The 12,613-nt window shown below is 50.5% G+C and overlaps 1 protein-coding gene across 1 annotated transcript in view; it reads left to right on the top strand.

Moving 5' to 3' along the window:
- Positions 1–189: 189 nt before the first annotated feature.
- Positions 190–12,613, top strand: part of LOC148508120 (uncharacterized) — a 44,745-nt gene continuing 32,321 nt past the window's right edge. Inside the window, exon 1 of the mRNA XM_088445207.1 lies at positions 190–279. The gene's annotated coding sequence lies outside the window, so the exon portion shown is untranslated. The remainder of the gene's footprint in view (positions 280–12,613) is intronic.

Below are 12,613 nucleotides of genomic sequence, written 5' to 3'. Positions count from 1 at the left end.
TTTTTTTCATGTTACTCTAGTGAAGCTGTGAGCGGCAGGTGCAGGTGGTTGGTAGTTACAGGACGTCCTTTCCACGGTGTTCCGCCTGATTGGCTACTCGCTGCTGCCAATCACCTCACCTAAGGAAACAGTGGAGGGCAGACAGGAGCAATAGCTACACGGAGATGAGCGGGCGGGGCGTGGTTATCTGGAAGGGGCGGTTTTTCTTTTAACTTCTGGGTGGCTCTGGAGTCGGATCAGGAAGAGGTAGAGAGCGGCTATTGCCGTGTCTGGCAGCAGGTAATGGTGTTTATTATTGTTATACAGGGAAAGTAGACAGAGGTTTCTCATTATAAAGGTGGAGCAGACCCCAGTGTCGGTATAATACAGGTAGAGCAGAATCTTTTGTTACTAATATACAGCTGGAGCAGACTCTGGTGCTGCATTTTCATTATACAGGTTCAACAACAGAAGTAGGAAGTTTTATCTTTCTACTTCAGGGTCCATAGGGTATCCACAGGATACCTTGGGGTATAGGTGTGACGTCAGTCATCGGGCACCATAGAGTTAAGCTTTCAGCCTCCCAGGATGCACTAGGGTCCCCCTCCTATACCCCGCCCCCGAGCCAAGGCACCTCAGTTGGTGCCCGGCCGGAGTCGGGTGCACCTGTTGGAGTGGGGGCTAGAAGAGCCCCTGAAGCTTTTTCTTCATGCAGCTGTGGCTGCACATCTGGATGAACAGCATGGACAGTCAGTCCTGACGTCCATGCTGTCTTCCCTACACCCCCGCCGGTACCAGAACGCCGGTACCGATCCGGGAATGCTGGTGAGCATCTGGGGTCACAGCTAGCGGTGACCCCAGATGTTCTGGACCATGGCCGGATTCAAGGGGGACAGCAAGGTAAGCAGCGGGGTCCCGCGGTGGGTCCCCGCTGTTACATGGTCCAGAGTCCCCAGGCAGGGGGCTCCCTGGGGACTGGCTGCAGCGTGGAGTCAGGTATGTACCTGTGCTTCCACTACCCCCTGGGACAGCGGACCACAGCAGAGCGGTAGCGCTGCGGCGTCCCGGGGGTTAAATGCATGCCAGGGGAGCGCGCCTTCCCTGTCTCACAGCCGGCGCCTCCCCTGCTGCACACAGCCCTCTCTGCACACTGCCGACTGGTCCTGTAGCAGCGCTCCTCCCCCAGGCCAGCCTCCTCTCTGCTCCTCGGCGGCCATCTTTCCAACGCATGGTGAACGCTGCTGGAAGCACTGGACGGAAGCATCGTGGTCTGGGTCCCCCCGCATACCTCTCCTCCGATTTGTGTCAGGTCTGTGTATGCTGCGCTGTGTCCTACCAGGCCCTGTGTCTGTGTAGTTGAGTGATCAGCGCTGTTAGTGCAGGAATTGATATTTCTTTGCATTGTATGTGACTGTGCTAGCGCTGCTGCCTGTAATTTTTCATCTAACTGTCAGCTTTATTACTGTCCCTGTCCTTTCTGCTAAGCCCTTGCGGTGCGGTGCTGCAGGGTGGTCTCTCGCCTATTTAATATATAATTGGTGAGAGGGGTCACATCATGTCTGAAAGTGATTTTCCTCTCCGGCTACAGTGTACTACGTGTAAAGTACCGTTAGCGGAGGGGGAGGGTAGCGCGGAGGGCCTCTGCCGGCAGTGTTTGTCTATGGCGCGGCCTATTACGGTTACAGCACCGGTACAGGAGCCGCCCTGGGCTTGTTTCGCTCAGGCGCTTAAAACCTTAGTGGGCCAGTTAGCTCCGCAGCCCGTGTTTACGCCGATGGGTTTGTCCCAGCAGTCAGTGGTGTCGTCACCCATGCAGGGTTTCCCACGACAATTGGTGGTACCCCACAGTCTCCCTATTTCCCCGCTCCCGGTTTCTCAGGAGCCGGCGTGGGTTAACTCCCTGACGAGTTCTGTACAGCACTTGTCGGATGTGTTGCAAGGGGAGTCTGTGATGCGGCCACATAAACGGGCGGTGGCGTCTCTGTCGGCTCCTTATGAGGATGACGAGGGGACGTCTGATGATGGGGAGATTCTGGATCCTTACGATCAGGAACCTCTCCATACTAAGGACGCTGAAAGGTATATATTCCTGGACTTATTCGGGCAGTCCGCACAGCCTTGGTGATTGAGGACGAAGTTCCCCCAGCGGCTAAATCCAAGTATGCCTTTTTTAAAGATGTGAAGGGCGATGCCACAGTCTTTCCTCTTTCGGGTCAGTTAGTGGACCATTTAGAGGAGGCGTGGAAACAGCCTGGCAAAAGATACCAGCCGCAGAGGCGCCTGGCAGTGGCTTATCCGTTCGCGGATAATTATTTTGCAAAGTGGGAATCCCCTCCACAGGTGGATTCTCACGTGACCCGTCTTGTCCGTAGTGCCACATTGCCGATGCCATCCATGTCCTCCCTTAAGGATGCTACGGACCGCAAGGTAGAGATCTGCCTGAAGTCCGCTTATTCCCTTGCGGGGGGGCAGCACGGCCGGCTATGGCCATTTGCTGGGTTGCCAGAGCGATGGAGCGCTGGGCGGATTCATTAGAGGCGTCTTTTGATTCCGACTGTCCGGCCGAACAGGCGGAGTTGATTGGTAATCTCTGTGATTCGGCCACTTATATCAACGAGGCGGCCTTAGACATTAGTACTCTGGTGTCTAGAATTTCTTCAGCAGCGGTGGCTGCTCGTCGCACCTTGTGGCTGCGATCCTGGAAGGCGGACGCAGATTCCAAAAAGGGTTTGGAGGCGTTGCCATTTACCGGAGAAGTTCTCTTCGGTCCGGATCTGGACAAGATTGTGGCCACGCTGGCGGCAGCCAAATCGACTTGTCTCCCGTCGGCCGCTGCTCCTTCTGGTTCTGGACCATCGTCCTTTCGGTCTTATAGGGCCCAGGGCAGGCCCAAACCACAGTCTTTTCCTCGACAGGCTCGCCCTAAGAAATCGGCCAAGCCTCGGAAGCAGGCATGGAGTACCAGACGTCCGGCCCCTAAGCCAGATGACAAGCCTGCGGCCTGACGGTCCGGGCCTCCCTTTGGGGGATCCCAAAGTGGGAGGCCGCCTGCTGCAGTTCGCCCAGTGTTGGTCGGTCACTACGACAGACACTTGGGTTCTCGAGGTGGTCTCCCACGGGTATGCCCTCTCTTTCCGGCACAGACCCCCGGCTCGATTCTTCACCACGGGTCTACCATCAGACCGGAACAAGGCTATGGAGCTGCGGAAGGTATTGCACACTATGCTCCAGGCTGGAGTTATAGTGCCTGTTCCATTCTCCCAGAGGGGCCAGGGTTTCTATTCAAATCTTTTTTTGGTAAAGAAACCCAATGGGTCGTATCGTCCGATTCTCAACCTCAAAGCTCTCAACAAGTCTTTGCGGGTACCGAAGTTTCGGATGGAGACCCTACGGTCCATCATTCTGGCGCTGGAACCTGGGGACTATATGGTGTCATTGGACATACAGGACGCTTACCTGCATGTCCCTATTCTTTTGCGCCATCAACAGTTCCTCAGGTTTGCAATCCGCAGCGACCACTTCCAGTTTCGGGCGTTACCTTTTGGCCTGGCGACAGCACCACGTGTGTTCACCAAGGTGATGGCGGTCATGGCGGCTTCTCTGCGGCTGCAGGGAGTCCGCATGTTGCCGTACTTGGACGACCTTTTATTGGTGGCAGGATCTCCAGAGCTCCTTCTACGCCACTTGGACCTGACCATTGCGCTACTGCAACGGCACGGCTGGCTAATCAACTGGCAGAAGTCCACTCTAAGCCCGTCTCGGCGGATTCTGCACCTCGGAGCCTTATTGGACTCGGAACAGCAAAGGATCTTCGTGACGAGGGGAAAAGATCTCTGCTTTACAGTCGAGGGTGCGCAGTTGTCTGCACAGCCGCCGGGTGTCTCTACACTCGGCGATGAGGTTACTGGGCTCCATGGTGTCGGTGTTCGACATGGTGGAATATGCCCAGTTTCACTCCAGACCTCTGCAGCACATGATCCTGTCCAAGTGGAACGGGCTGCCTCAGTCTCTGAAATCCCAGACGATTGTGCTCACCCCGGAGGTTCGCCTGTCCCTTGCCTGGTGGTTACAGACGACCCATCTCAGCAAGGGACGTCCGTTCTGGGTTCCAAATTGGGTCCTATTGACAACGGACGCCAGTCTTCGGGGCTGGGGAGCAGTTTCGGGTCCGCACTTGTTCCAGGGCAGGTGAACGCCGACAGAAGCGGAGCTTCCAATCAATATCTTGGAACTCCATGCGGTCTTCAATGCTCTCCAGCAGGCACATCGGGTTCTCCAGGGTCGTCCGGTACAGGTCCAGTCGGACAACGCTACCGCCGTGGCCTACATAAACAGGCAAGGAGGAACCCGAAGTCGGGCGGCTCTTGTGGAGGTCTCTCGGATCCTGGTATGGGCGGAGCGCAATCTTCCGGCCATATCAGCGGTCTTCATTCCGGGAGTGCTAAATTGGGAGGCGGACTTTCTAAGTCGCCAGGACGTTCATCCGGGGGAATGGTCCCTGCACCCGGACGTTTTTCAACTGCTGGTGGACAGATGGGGTCTTCTAGAGATCGACCTCATGGCGTCCCGGCACAACAACAAGTTGCCGGTGTACGGGTCTCGCACAAGAGAAGAAGAGGCGTCTCTGGTGGATGCTCTGTCCGTCCGGTGGACGTTCCGGTTCGCATACCTGTTCCCTCCTGTCTCCCTTCTTCCACGGGTAATCTGGAAATTCAAACAGGAAGGAGGGATGCTCCTGTTGATAGCTCCCGCGTGGCCCAGACGGCACTGGTTCTCAGACCTTCAGGGTCTGTCCGTGGACAGTCCTCTGCGGTTGCTGCTACGTCCGGACCTTCTGTCACAGGGTCCTTGTCTTCACCCGGACCTGACTCGGCTGTCTTTGACGGCGTGGCTGTTGAGACAGCCATGCTGAAGTCCAGGGGGTTTTCCAGTTCTGTAGTGCGTACCATGTTACGAGCTCGGAAACCGTCTTCCGCGAGGATATACCATCGCGTGTGGCATACGTTCTTCCAGTGGTGTCGACCGAGAGGTTATGCACCGCGGGAGTTTCGTCTGTCTCGGATACTTGCCTTCCTACAAGCGGGACTAGATCATGGGCTTCGCCTTGCTTCTTTGAAGGTACAGGTTTCGGCCCTGTCTGTCTGGTTTCACCGTAGGATTGCTACAATCCCGGATGTGCGTACCTTTTATGCAAGGTGTTCTCCGCATTCAGCCGCCCTTTGTTCCACCTGTGGCACCTTGGGATTTGGCTGCGGTCCTGAGGGCTCTCCAGGGACCGCCGTTTGAACCACTGGGCTCAGTGGATCTTAAATGGCTAACAGCTAAGACTGTTTTCCTTCTGGCTATTGCTTCGGCCAGACATGTTTCTGATTTAGGGGCTCTTTCTTGTAGACCCCCTTTCTTGGTTTTTCATGGGAACAGGGCAGTGCTCCGCACTCGGCCCGAGTTTCTTCCCAAAGTTGTTTCCCAGTTTCATGTTAACGAGGAAATCGTTGTTCCGGCCTTTAACTCACCTGGTCTTTCCGTGGGTGAGGCCTCTTTGGATGTTGTGCGGGCCTTAAGGACTTATGTTGACTGCACTTCTTCGTTTAGGAAGTCGGACGCCTTGTTTGTCATCTATGGCTTCCATAAAAAGGGTTGGCCTGCTTCAAAGCAAACTTTGGCAGCCTGGATCCGTATGGCTATTTCTGAAGCTTATCTTCATGAAGGCCTGCCGGTTCCTCCTTCTGTGAAGGCTCATTCCACTAGGTCTGTGGGTCCTTCGTGGGCAGCTCGACGTGGTGCCTCTGCAGTCCAGATCTGCAAGGCTGCTACGTGGTCCTCTGTCCATACCTTCGTGAGGTATTACAGGTCTGACACCTTCGCCTCTCCGGATGCTTCCTTCAGGCGGCGGATTCTCCTTTCGGCACAGGAGCGTCCCCACCCTTAAAGGATACTGCTTTGGGACATCCCCAAGGTATCCTGTGGATACCCTATGGACCCTGAAGTAGAAAATATGACATATGGTAAGAACTTACCCTTGTTATCTCTATTTCTACGAAGTCCATAGGGTTCCACAGGACTCCCGCCCTGTCGCACCTGTGCTGCAGATGGGCTTTGCTCTGGTCACCGGTTTTTCCGTCTCCCTCTGGTGAGAATGTGATTCTTGTGTGTGTCCAGATCTTTTTTCTCTCTCTTCCTTCTCCTCCTATGGCTTGGTAACTAACTGAGGTGCCTTGGCTCGGGGGCGGGGTATAGGAGGGGGACCCTAGTGCATCCTGGGAGGCTGAAAGCTTAACTCTATGGTGCCCGATGACTGACGTCACACCTATACCCCAAGGTATCCTGTGGAACCCTATGGACTTCGTAGAAATAGAGATAACAAGGGTAAGTTCTTACCATATCTCATATTTTTGGGGGGCACACAACCTACTAATAATAAAATTTAACCTATAATAGTATCAGTAAGAAATGACTGAGGTGTTGTCCGTATAGCGCAATAAGTCAGGAAATACACAGAACGTAACTGAAAGACGATATAAAGCCTGGTCTAACCAGGGCCAATAACCCCTCAGCACTGACCAGCTGTGTGATGGGATATAGTGATTATCTGTATCATTTATGGTCAGACAAATACATCATGGCTCAGAGGAATGGGCAATATATATCTCGGTCCATAGTTGCACACATTGGGCGGAATTCAATTGATTCCTGCCCCCATCGCGTCCGACGGAGCTATTCAATTCTTGCTCCTGTCGGGCACGATCAGCTGACAGCGCTACATTTCAGCTCGCAGCTCCAAGGGGGTGAGAGCTGAAAAGTGACATGTTTGGGCACCCAAACATCACTTTTCGCGATCGCGCCCAGCACTTTGGTCGGGTTTAGCTGCTTTACGCGGCTAAACCCGACCACTTTGGGCGCGATCAGCACGAAAATCTGGAACAATTGCATAGCGGCCCGCAAACTCCTGTTACTTTAGACTGGACATGTGGGCCGCGAAAACAATTGAATTCCGCCCATTGTGTCAAGTAGTGGGGTCGCGGTGCAGGGCCACAGATTATCACAGAAAAGCACTCCTCAACTGTCTCATAAGAAACAATAAAAGAGGACCAGCACACCATCCATATAGCAAAAAAATTCAGTGCAATTATTTAAAATGAAAAATGCCATCTGGCTGCATTCAATAAAATCTTATACTTATTGGAGTTATAGCAAAAGATTCAGGCATGTTGACTTCCAGCCCGACAGCTGTTTTGGTGTTACCACCTTTCTCAAGGGTCAGCCATATTTACTATGCCGCCAGAGGCCATATAAATACCAAACATACTAATGGTGAAGCCACTCGCCTGTGTAAACAACTGACGGACATCACCTAACAGGCCTTCGGACACTCATCCTCGGACAACGAAACTCATGCAGCCTCCCCACACAAACAGCGGGCAGCCGCAGGGTTCCGTCAGACAGGAAGTGACGTCTCAGACCCAGCCGAATGTAAACAAATCCCATGTGTCGGGCAGCGCCGCCTGTCCCCAAACGCTGTAATAACAGACAACAGTCCCCGGAGACGGCCGCACTGAACCACAGAGCAGCGGAAGAGACGCCACTGGCTGATATGTAAATATTGTACTAGTAAACATTACACACACAAAAAGTAACAAAACACTTACAGGATACATGAAACCCTAATACCTAATGCAGAAAATCACCATATAGTATGGTAATAGTTAGAGATTATCGTTGATGTTATCATAAGGGCATATGTATGCTAACATATTGCATAACCCGAAAACATTTACTTTTGGTTTGTAAATCTATAGACTAATCTCATATAGTAAAATACCTCTGCAAAATATTTAATATGCATATTATGATATCTATCGTCAAAGCCTACACATCGTAAGATAGATCATTTGAAAACCGAAATGCATCTGTATATCCATTCAAATTGTAAAAGTAGTTTGTGTCTATCACCATCCCTTCTTAGTGGGGGAATGTAGTCTATCGGCATAAACATAAAGTTCTTCATACTGTGACCATGACCAATACAGTGCCTAGCTACAGGAAGTCTTCTGGTATCAATTGTAAAGGCAGCTTTTCTAATCGAGTATCGATGGAGCGCAATGGTCTTGCCCACATAGATTTTTTTTGCATGGACGTATAATTAAATATACCATATATTTTGATTCGCAAGTCATGCGGTGTCGGAGCTGGTAAGATATACCAGTAAAGGGATGGCGAAAGCTTTCTCCCATTTGTAAATAACGGCAATTAATATATGCGCTGCATTTGAAGGCTCCTGCCTTGGGTTTAAGCCAACCGGTGTTAATGCTGACCCTCTTCCTCGCATCTGAAAAGGTTATGAGTTCCTTCAGATTTGGACTGCGTTTGTAACAGAAAAGTGGGTCTTTTTGACAATATGGACCCAATAAAGGGTCAATTAAAAATAGCAATCTCATTCACATGCGCTGGAATATACATTACATTCCTGTAAGTAACGTTCAAGGGGACCTTCCTCATAGGTTGACACAGCGGTCTGCCCCTGTTGGGATCTTGATCCTGTCGGCATCCGCTGTCGGGATTTGAACCAGCGGCTTCAATCCCATTGAAGTCATACACTGTTCTCAAGCATTCTGCTTCTTTCAGTGTCCCGTCCCATCGCCTGTCTTGTGCACCGACCTGCAGGCTAGTATGACCCAGTTCGGTCAGTAGAGGGCTCTGCTCACCTAGACTGACTGGCGGCCGCTCAGTTAGTCTAGGTGAGCAGCGCCCTCTACTGTTTGACTTCAATGGGATTGAAGCCGCTGGTTCAAATCCCGACAGCGGATGCCGACGGGATCAAGATCCCAACAGGGGCAGACCGCTGTGTCAACCTGTGAGGAAGGTCCCCTCGAATGTTACTTAATGTATATTCCAGCGCATGTGAATGAGATTGCTATTTTTAATTGTCACGTTAACCTTTTTAAGAGGCGTTGGGAGCACCCTCTTTTGTCTATCTCTATACATGCTGCAGGTTTTTGCGCACGACCATTTCTAGCCTTTCATTTACTTACCAATACAGGGTCACTTCGTAGAATGTGCCAATATATTCAGGATGACATTCCTCATCAACGTTGAGGTGATTGAATACGTGCTGGAAATTATCATCCTTTCAGTTTTGTCCATTTTTCTATCGGAATACAAAACATCCTCTCTTTTCAACTGTAAACACTTCTGGATGGCCTCCTGTGCTTCTTTCACGTCGTAGCCCCTATTAATAAAGTTTTGACCCATCGCCTGTAAGGCCTCAGGAACTCTTATCAGGGTTGGAGGTAGTTCTCACTACTCGCACCAATTGCGAATTAGGCAAACCCGTCTTTAAGGGTTGGGGATGGAAGCTGCTGGCCAAGAGGAGTGTGTTCTTATCTGTACATTTTTTGAAAATTGCTGTGGTGAATGCATCTGCCTCAATTGAAACTAATACATCAAAAAACGAGATGCTGAGTGGAATGCTAGACAAAGTGCATCTAATAGAACCGGGTAAAGAATTATTTATTTGGCCTCTGCCGGCATAGTAAATATGGCTCTCTCTTGAGAAAGGTGGTAATACCGAAACAGCTGTCGGGGCTGGGAGTCATCAGCATGCCTGAATCTTTTACTTTAACTCCGATAAGTATAAGATTTTATTGAATGCAGCTAGATGGCATATTTTCAATTTAAATAAATGCACTGAATTTTTTTGCTATATGGATGGTGTGCTGGTGCTCTTTTTTATTGTTTCTTATGAGACAGTGGAGGAGTATTTATATATATATATATATATATATATATATATATATATATATATATATATAAAATCTCCAGTGTTCACAAATATGTGCTATAGCGCGTATTTTACCCGATATTGAGGACCAAGGACTTTTCAAGAATGGGTTGGTCCCCGGGGATGCGCTCCGCTACAGCCAATCCCTGGGCTTCTTATTGAGTAATTGATGCCTCGGCCACACTCTATAAAAAGAGTAGGAGGAGTCACTGCAGGGAGTGAGTGACTTGCGGCTCCGTGACTCGGGGTGAAGAAGGACCCTGCAGCCTGTGCTTGGATGAAGTGTAAACGGGTAGGTGTTTGGTGTTGCGGAGGTGACTGGTGCTGTAGTGGGTGGGGTGAGCTGTGAACAGGTACTGTGCTGTGGTGGGTGGGGTCGGACGTGAGCTGGTGACCTATGCCGTGCTGTGGCGAGCGGGCTGAATACTTCAGGGGTGAGCGCAAATTTGTAGGAAAAACAAACAACAAAGAACAGGGCGCTTAGAGAAGGTCCAAACTAAGTGGTGATTATAAGACAGTGATGCATATGCCCTCGGCGCTGCAGGTCCCAGGAAACCTACTGTGAGGGTTTCAGAAAAATAGAGCCCGAAAAATTACAAATAATTTTTCTGAGCGCAAATTTGGATTAACCACAAGGCGGCACCGGCATTACAATCAAGTTTTTTTTTGTTTTTTTTGTTTATATTAAATGATTGCGGGGCTATTTACTAAGCAGTGTTAGGAAAAGTGATAAGGTGCCAGCCAATCAGCTCCCAACTGTAATTTTTCAAACACAGCCTGTGAGATGACAGTTGGGAGCTGATTGGCTGGCACCTTATCACTTTTCATTCTTGACTTTTCACTTCTCCTAACACTGCTTAGTAAATAGACCCCAGAGTGTTTAACCAGCGCCGAGAGACAGGGAGGGGTGAGCTGAACTAGGGGGTCATCATGTGTGGCATCAGCGTGCGTGTGACAGTCTGTTACACAGAAGACCCTCCACGATTCATACAGCAGTCTCAGGTCAGTAGAGAGCTGGAGGGAGGCCCCGTCCCCCTCCTCTCACTGGCAGCCCAGACGAAACCGCTGCCTCACATGCTACTCCGAGTCCCACCTGACAACACTCCGCTCCCTGCTGCTCTGACCGCTCTGTAAGTAATCCCTTTCTGAGTCTCACCTCTCCCTGATCCCGCTTGGTACAGACGGGGAGTGGGCAGAGCGTGCGCGCCTGTGTGGGATCGGGTGTGCACAATGGGGTAATGTAGCCTTTATGGGGCTGACGTAAGTGTGTGTTTGTGCACAAGAGAATGTTGTGTACTATAACAGGCTGCAGGAGGAATGGGGTTAAGTTGGAGAGGGTAGGTAAGAGGCATGGGGTAACATGGATGATGGAGGATGGAAGGCAATGAGGCAAGTACATAGCTAAAACTACTGATGCTGGTGAAGACTGAGAAAATGGAATCAGGCAGGCGAAGGGAATGAGAGGAATGGGTGGGGAAAGTTGCAAGGTAAAGAGGGACTGGATAGGGAATGTAGGTGAAGAGGAAAAAATATAGAGGCTGGTGTAAAGGGAGGAGAAAGAACTATAGGCAGACAATCAGAGGGTTGTGTATAGATCCCCTTTCAGTTAATGTACCCGGACGTGACATGGAGTGAGGGCGGAAGTGTGGCTCCATGCCCTTAAAACACTTATTTTGTCCCAAATGAAGTATCTGATCACCAACAGTAGAAACTTTTACCCTCGTGGGCTCACTTCGCTTGCCACACTTCGGGCTTAGTGGCTCGCTTCGTTTGCTACAGTTACTATTCCCAATAAATATCCCCGTGGACAGTAAATTATGACGTCAGAGTACATTTACTGAAGAGGATCTATCCCCAACCAAAATGAGTGGCGAAGGAAATGAGGTGGTTCCAGAGGAAGAGGTAAATATGGGTAACAAGTATGAGGTGTGGGTTTAGGGAGTTAAAAATATTGAGGTTAGTGAAGGAGAGTAAAGGAAATCAGGCAGGTAAAGAACGTAAATCTACTATCTTGCCTGGGGCACTATGAGGCCTAAATCCACCTCTGGGTGAGCGGGTGGTGTAGCGGGTGGCTGCAACGTACGTAGGGGGGTGTTTGAGTTATCTAGAAACCCCCCTGCTCAATGATCCATCACCACAGGTTACTGAGCGGTTAGACGGAGGAGCTCAGGCAGCTGTACAAATAACGACATCTAATAATAATGTCCACCACATCATGGCTGAATCTCGGGGGAGGTGCAGTGGCAGCACGCAGCTCCTCCATTCCCGTGAAGCTTTGACGTACTTGGTGACGCACTAACTTACCGCCTTCCATTCTGTACTGGTAGCGGCAAGTCTGCATATGGGTGCCGGGGGGGTGGAGGACCTGTGTGTGTCCCAGAGGGGGGGCTGGATAATAAGTGTAGTTATGTGGGAACTTGTAAAGAAAAGAGTAAGAAGTCAGGGGGAGGGGGGCATGATAAACAGGGTATGATAAATATTAAATGCAGTGGGGACTGTCAGAATAGAGGGAGGCTGAGGACCATGACAGGGTGTGATGAATATTAAATGTAGTGGGGTCCATGACAGGGTGTGATAAATATTACATGCATGTCAGGATAGAGGGGGGCTAGGGACCATGACAGGGTTCTATAAATATTACATACATAGAATGTCAGGATAGAGGGGGGCTAGGGACCATGACGGGGTGTAATAAATATTACATACAGAGAATATCAGGATATAGGGGGGCTAGGGACCATGACAGGGTGTAATAAATATTACATACAGAGTATGTCAGGATAGAGGGGGGCTAGGGACCATGACAGGGTGTAATAAATATTACATACATAGAATGTCAGGATAGAGGGGGGCTAG

Source organism: Taudactylus pleione, unplaced genomic scaffold (genome assembly GCF_031769625.1).
Source record: "Taudactylus pleione unplaced genomic scaffold, aTauple2 ptg000377l, whole genome shotgun sequence".
NCBI lineage: Eukaryota > Metazoa > Chordata > Amphibia > Anura > Myobatrachidae > Taudactylus > Taudactylus pleione.
Note: the sequence above shows the minus strand (reverse complement) of the source record. Positions and strands in the feature narration are given on the sequence as shown.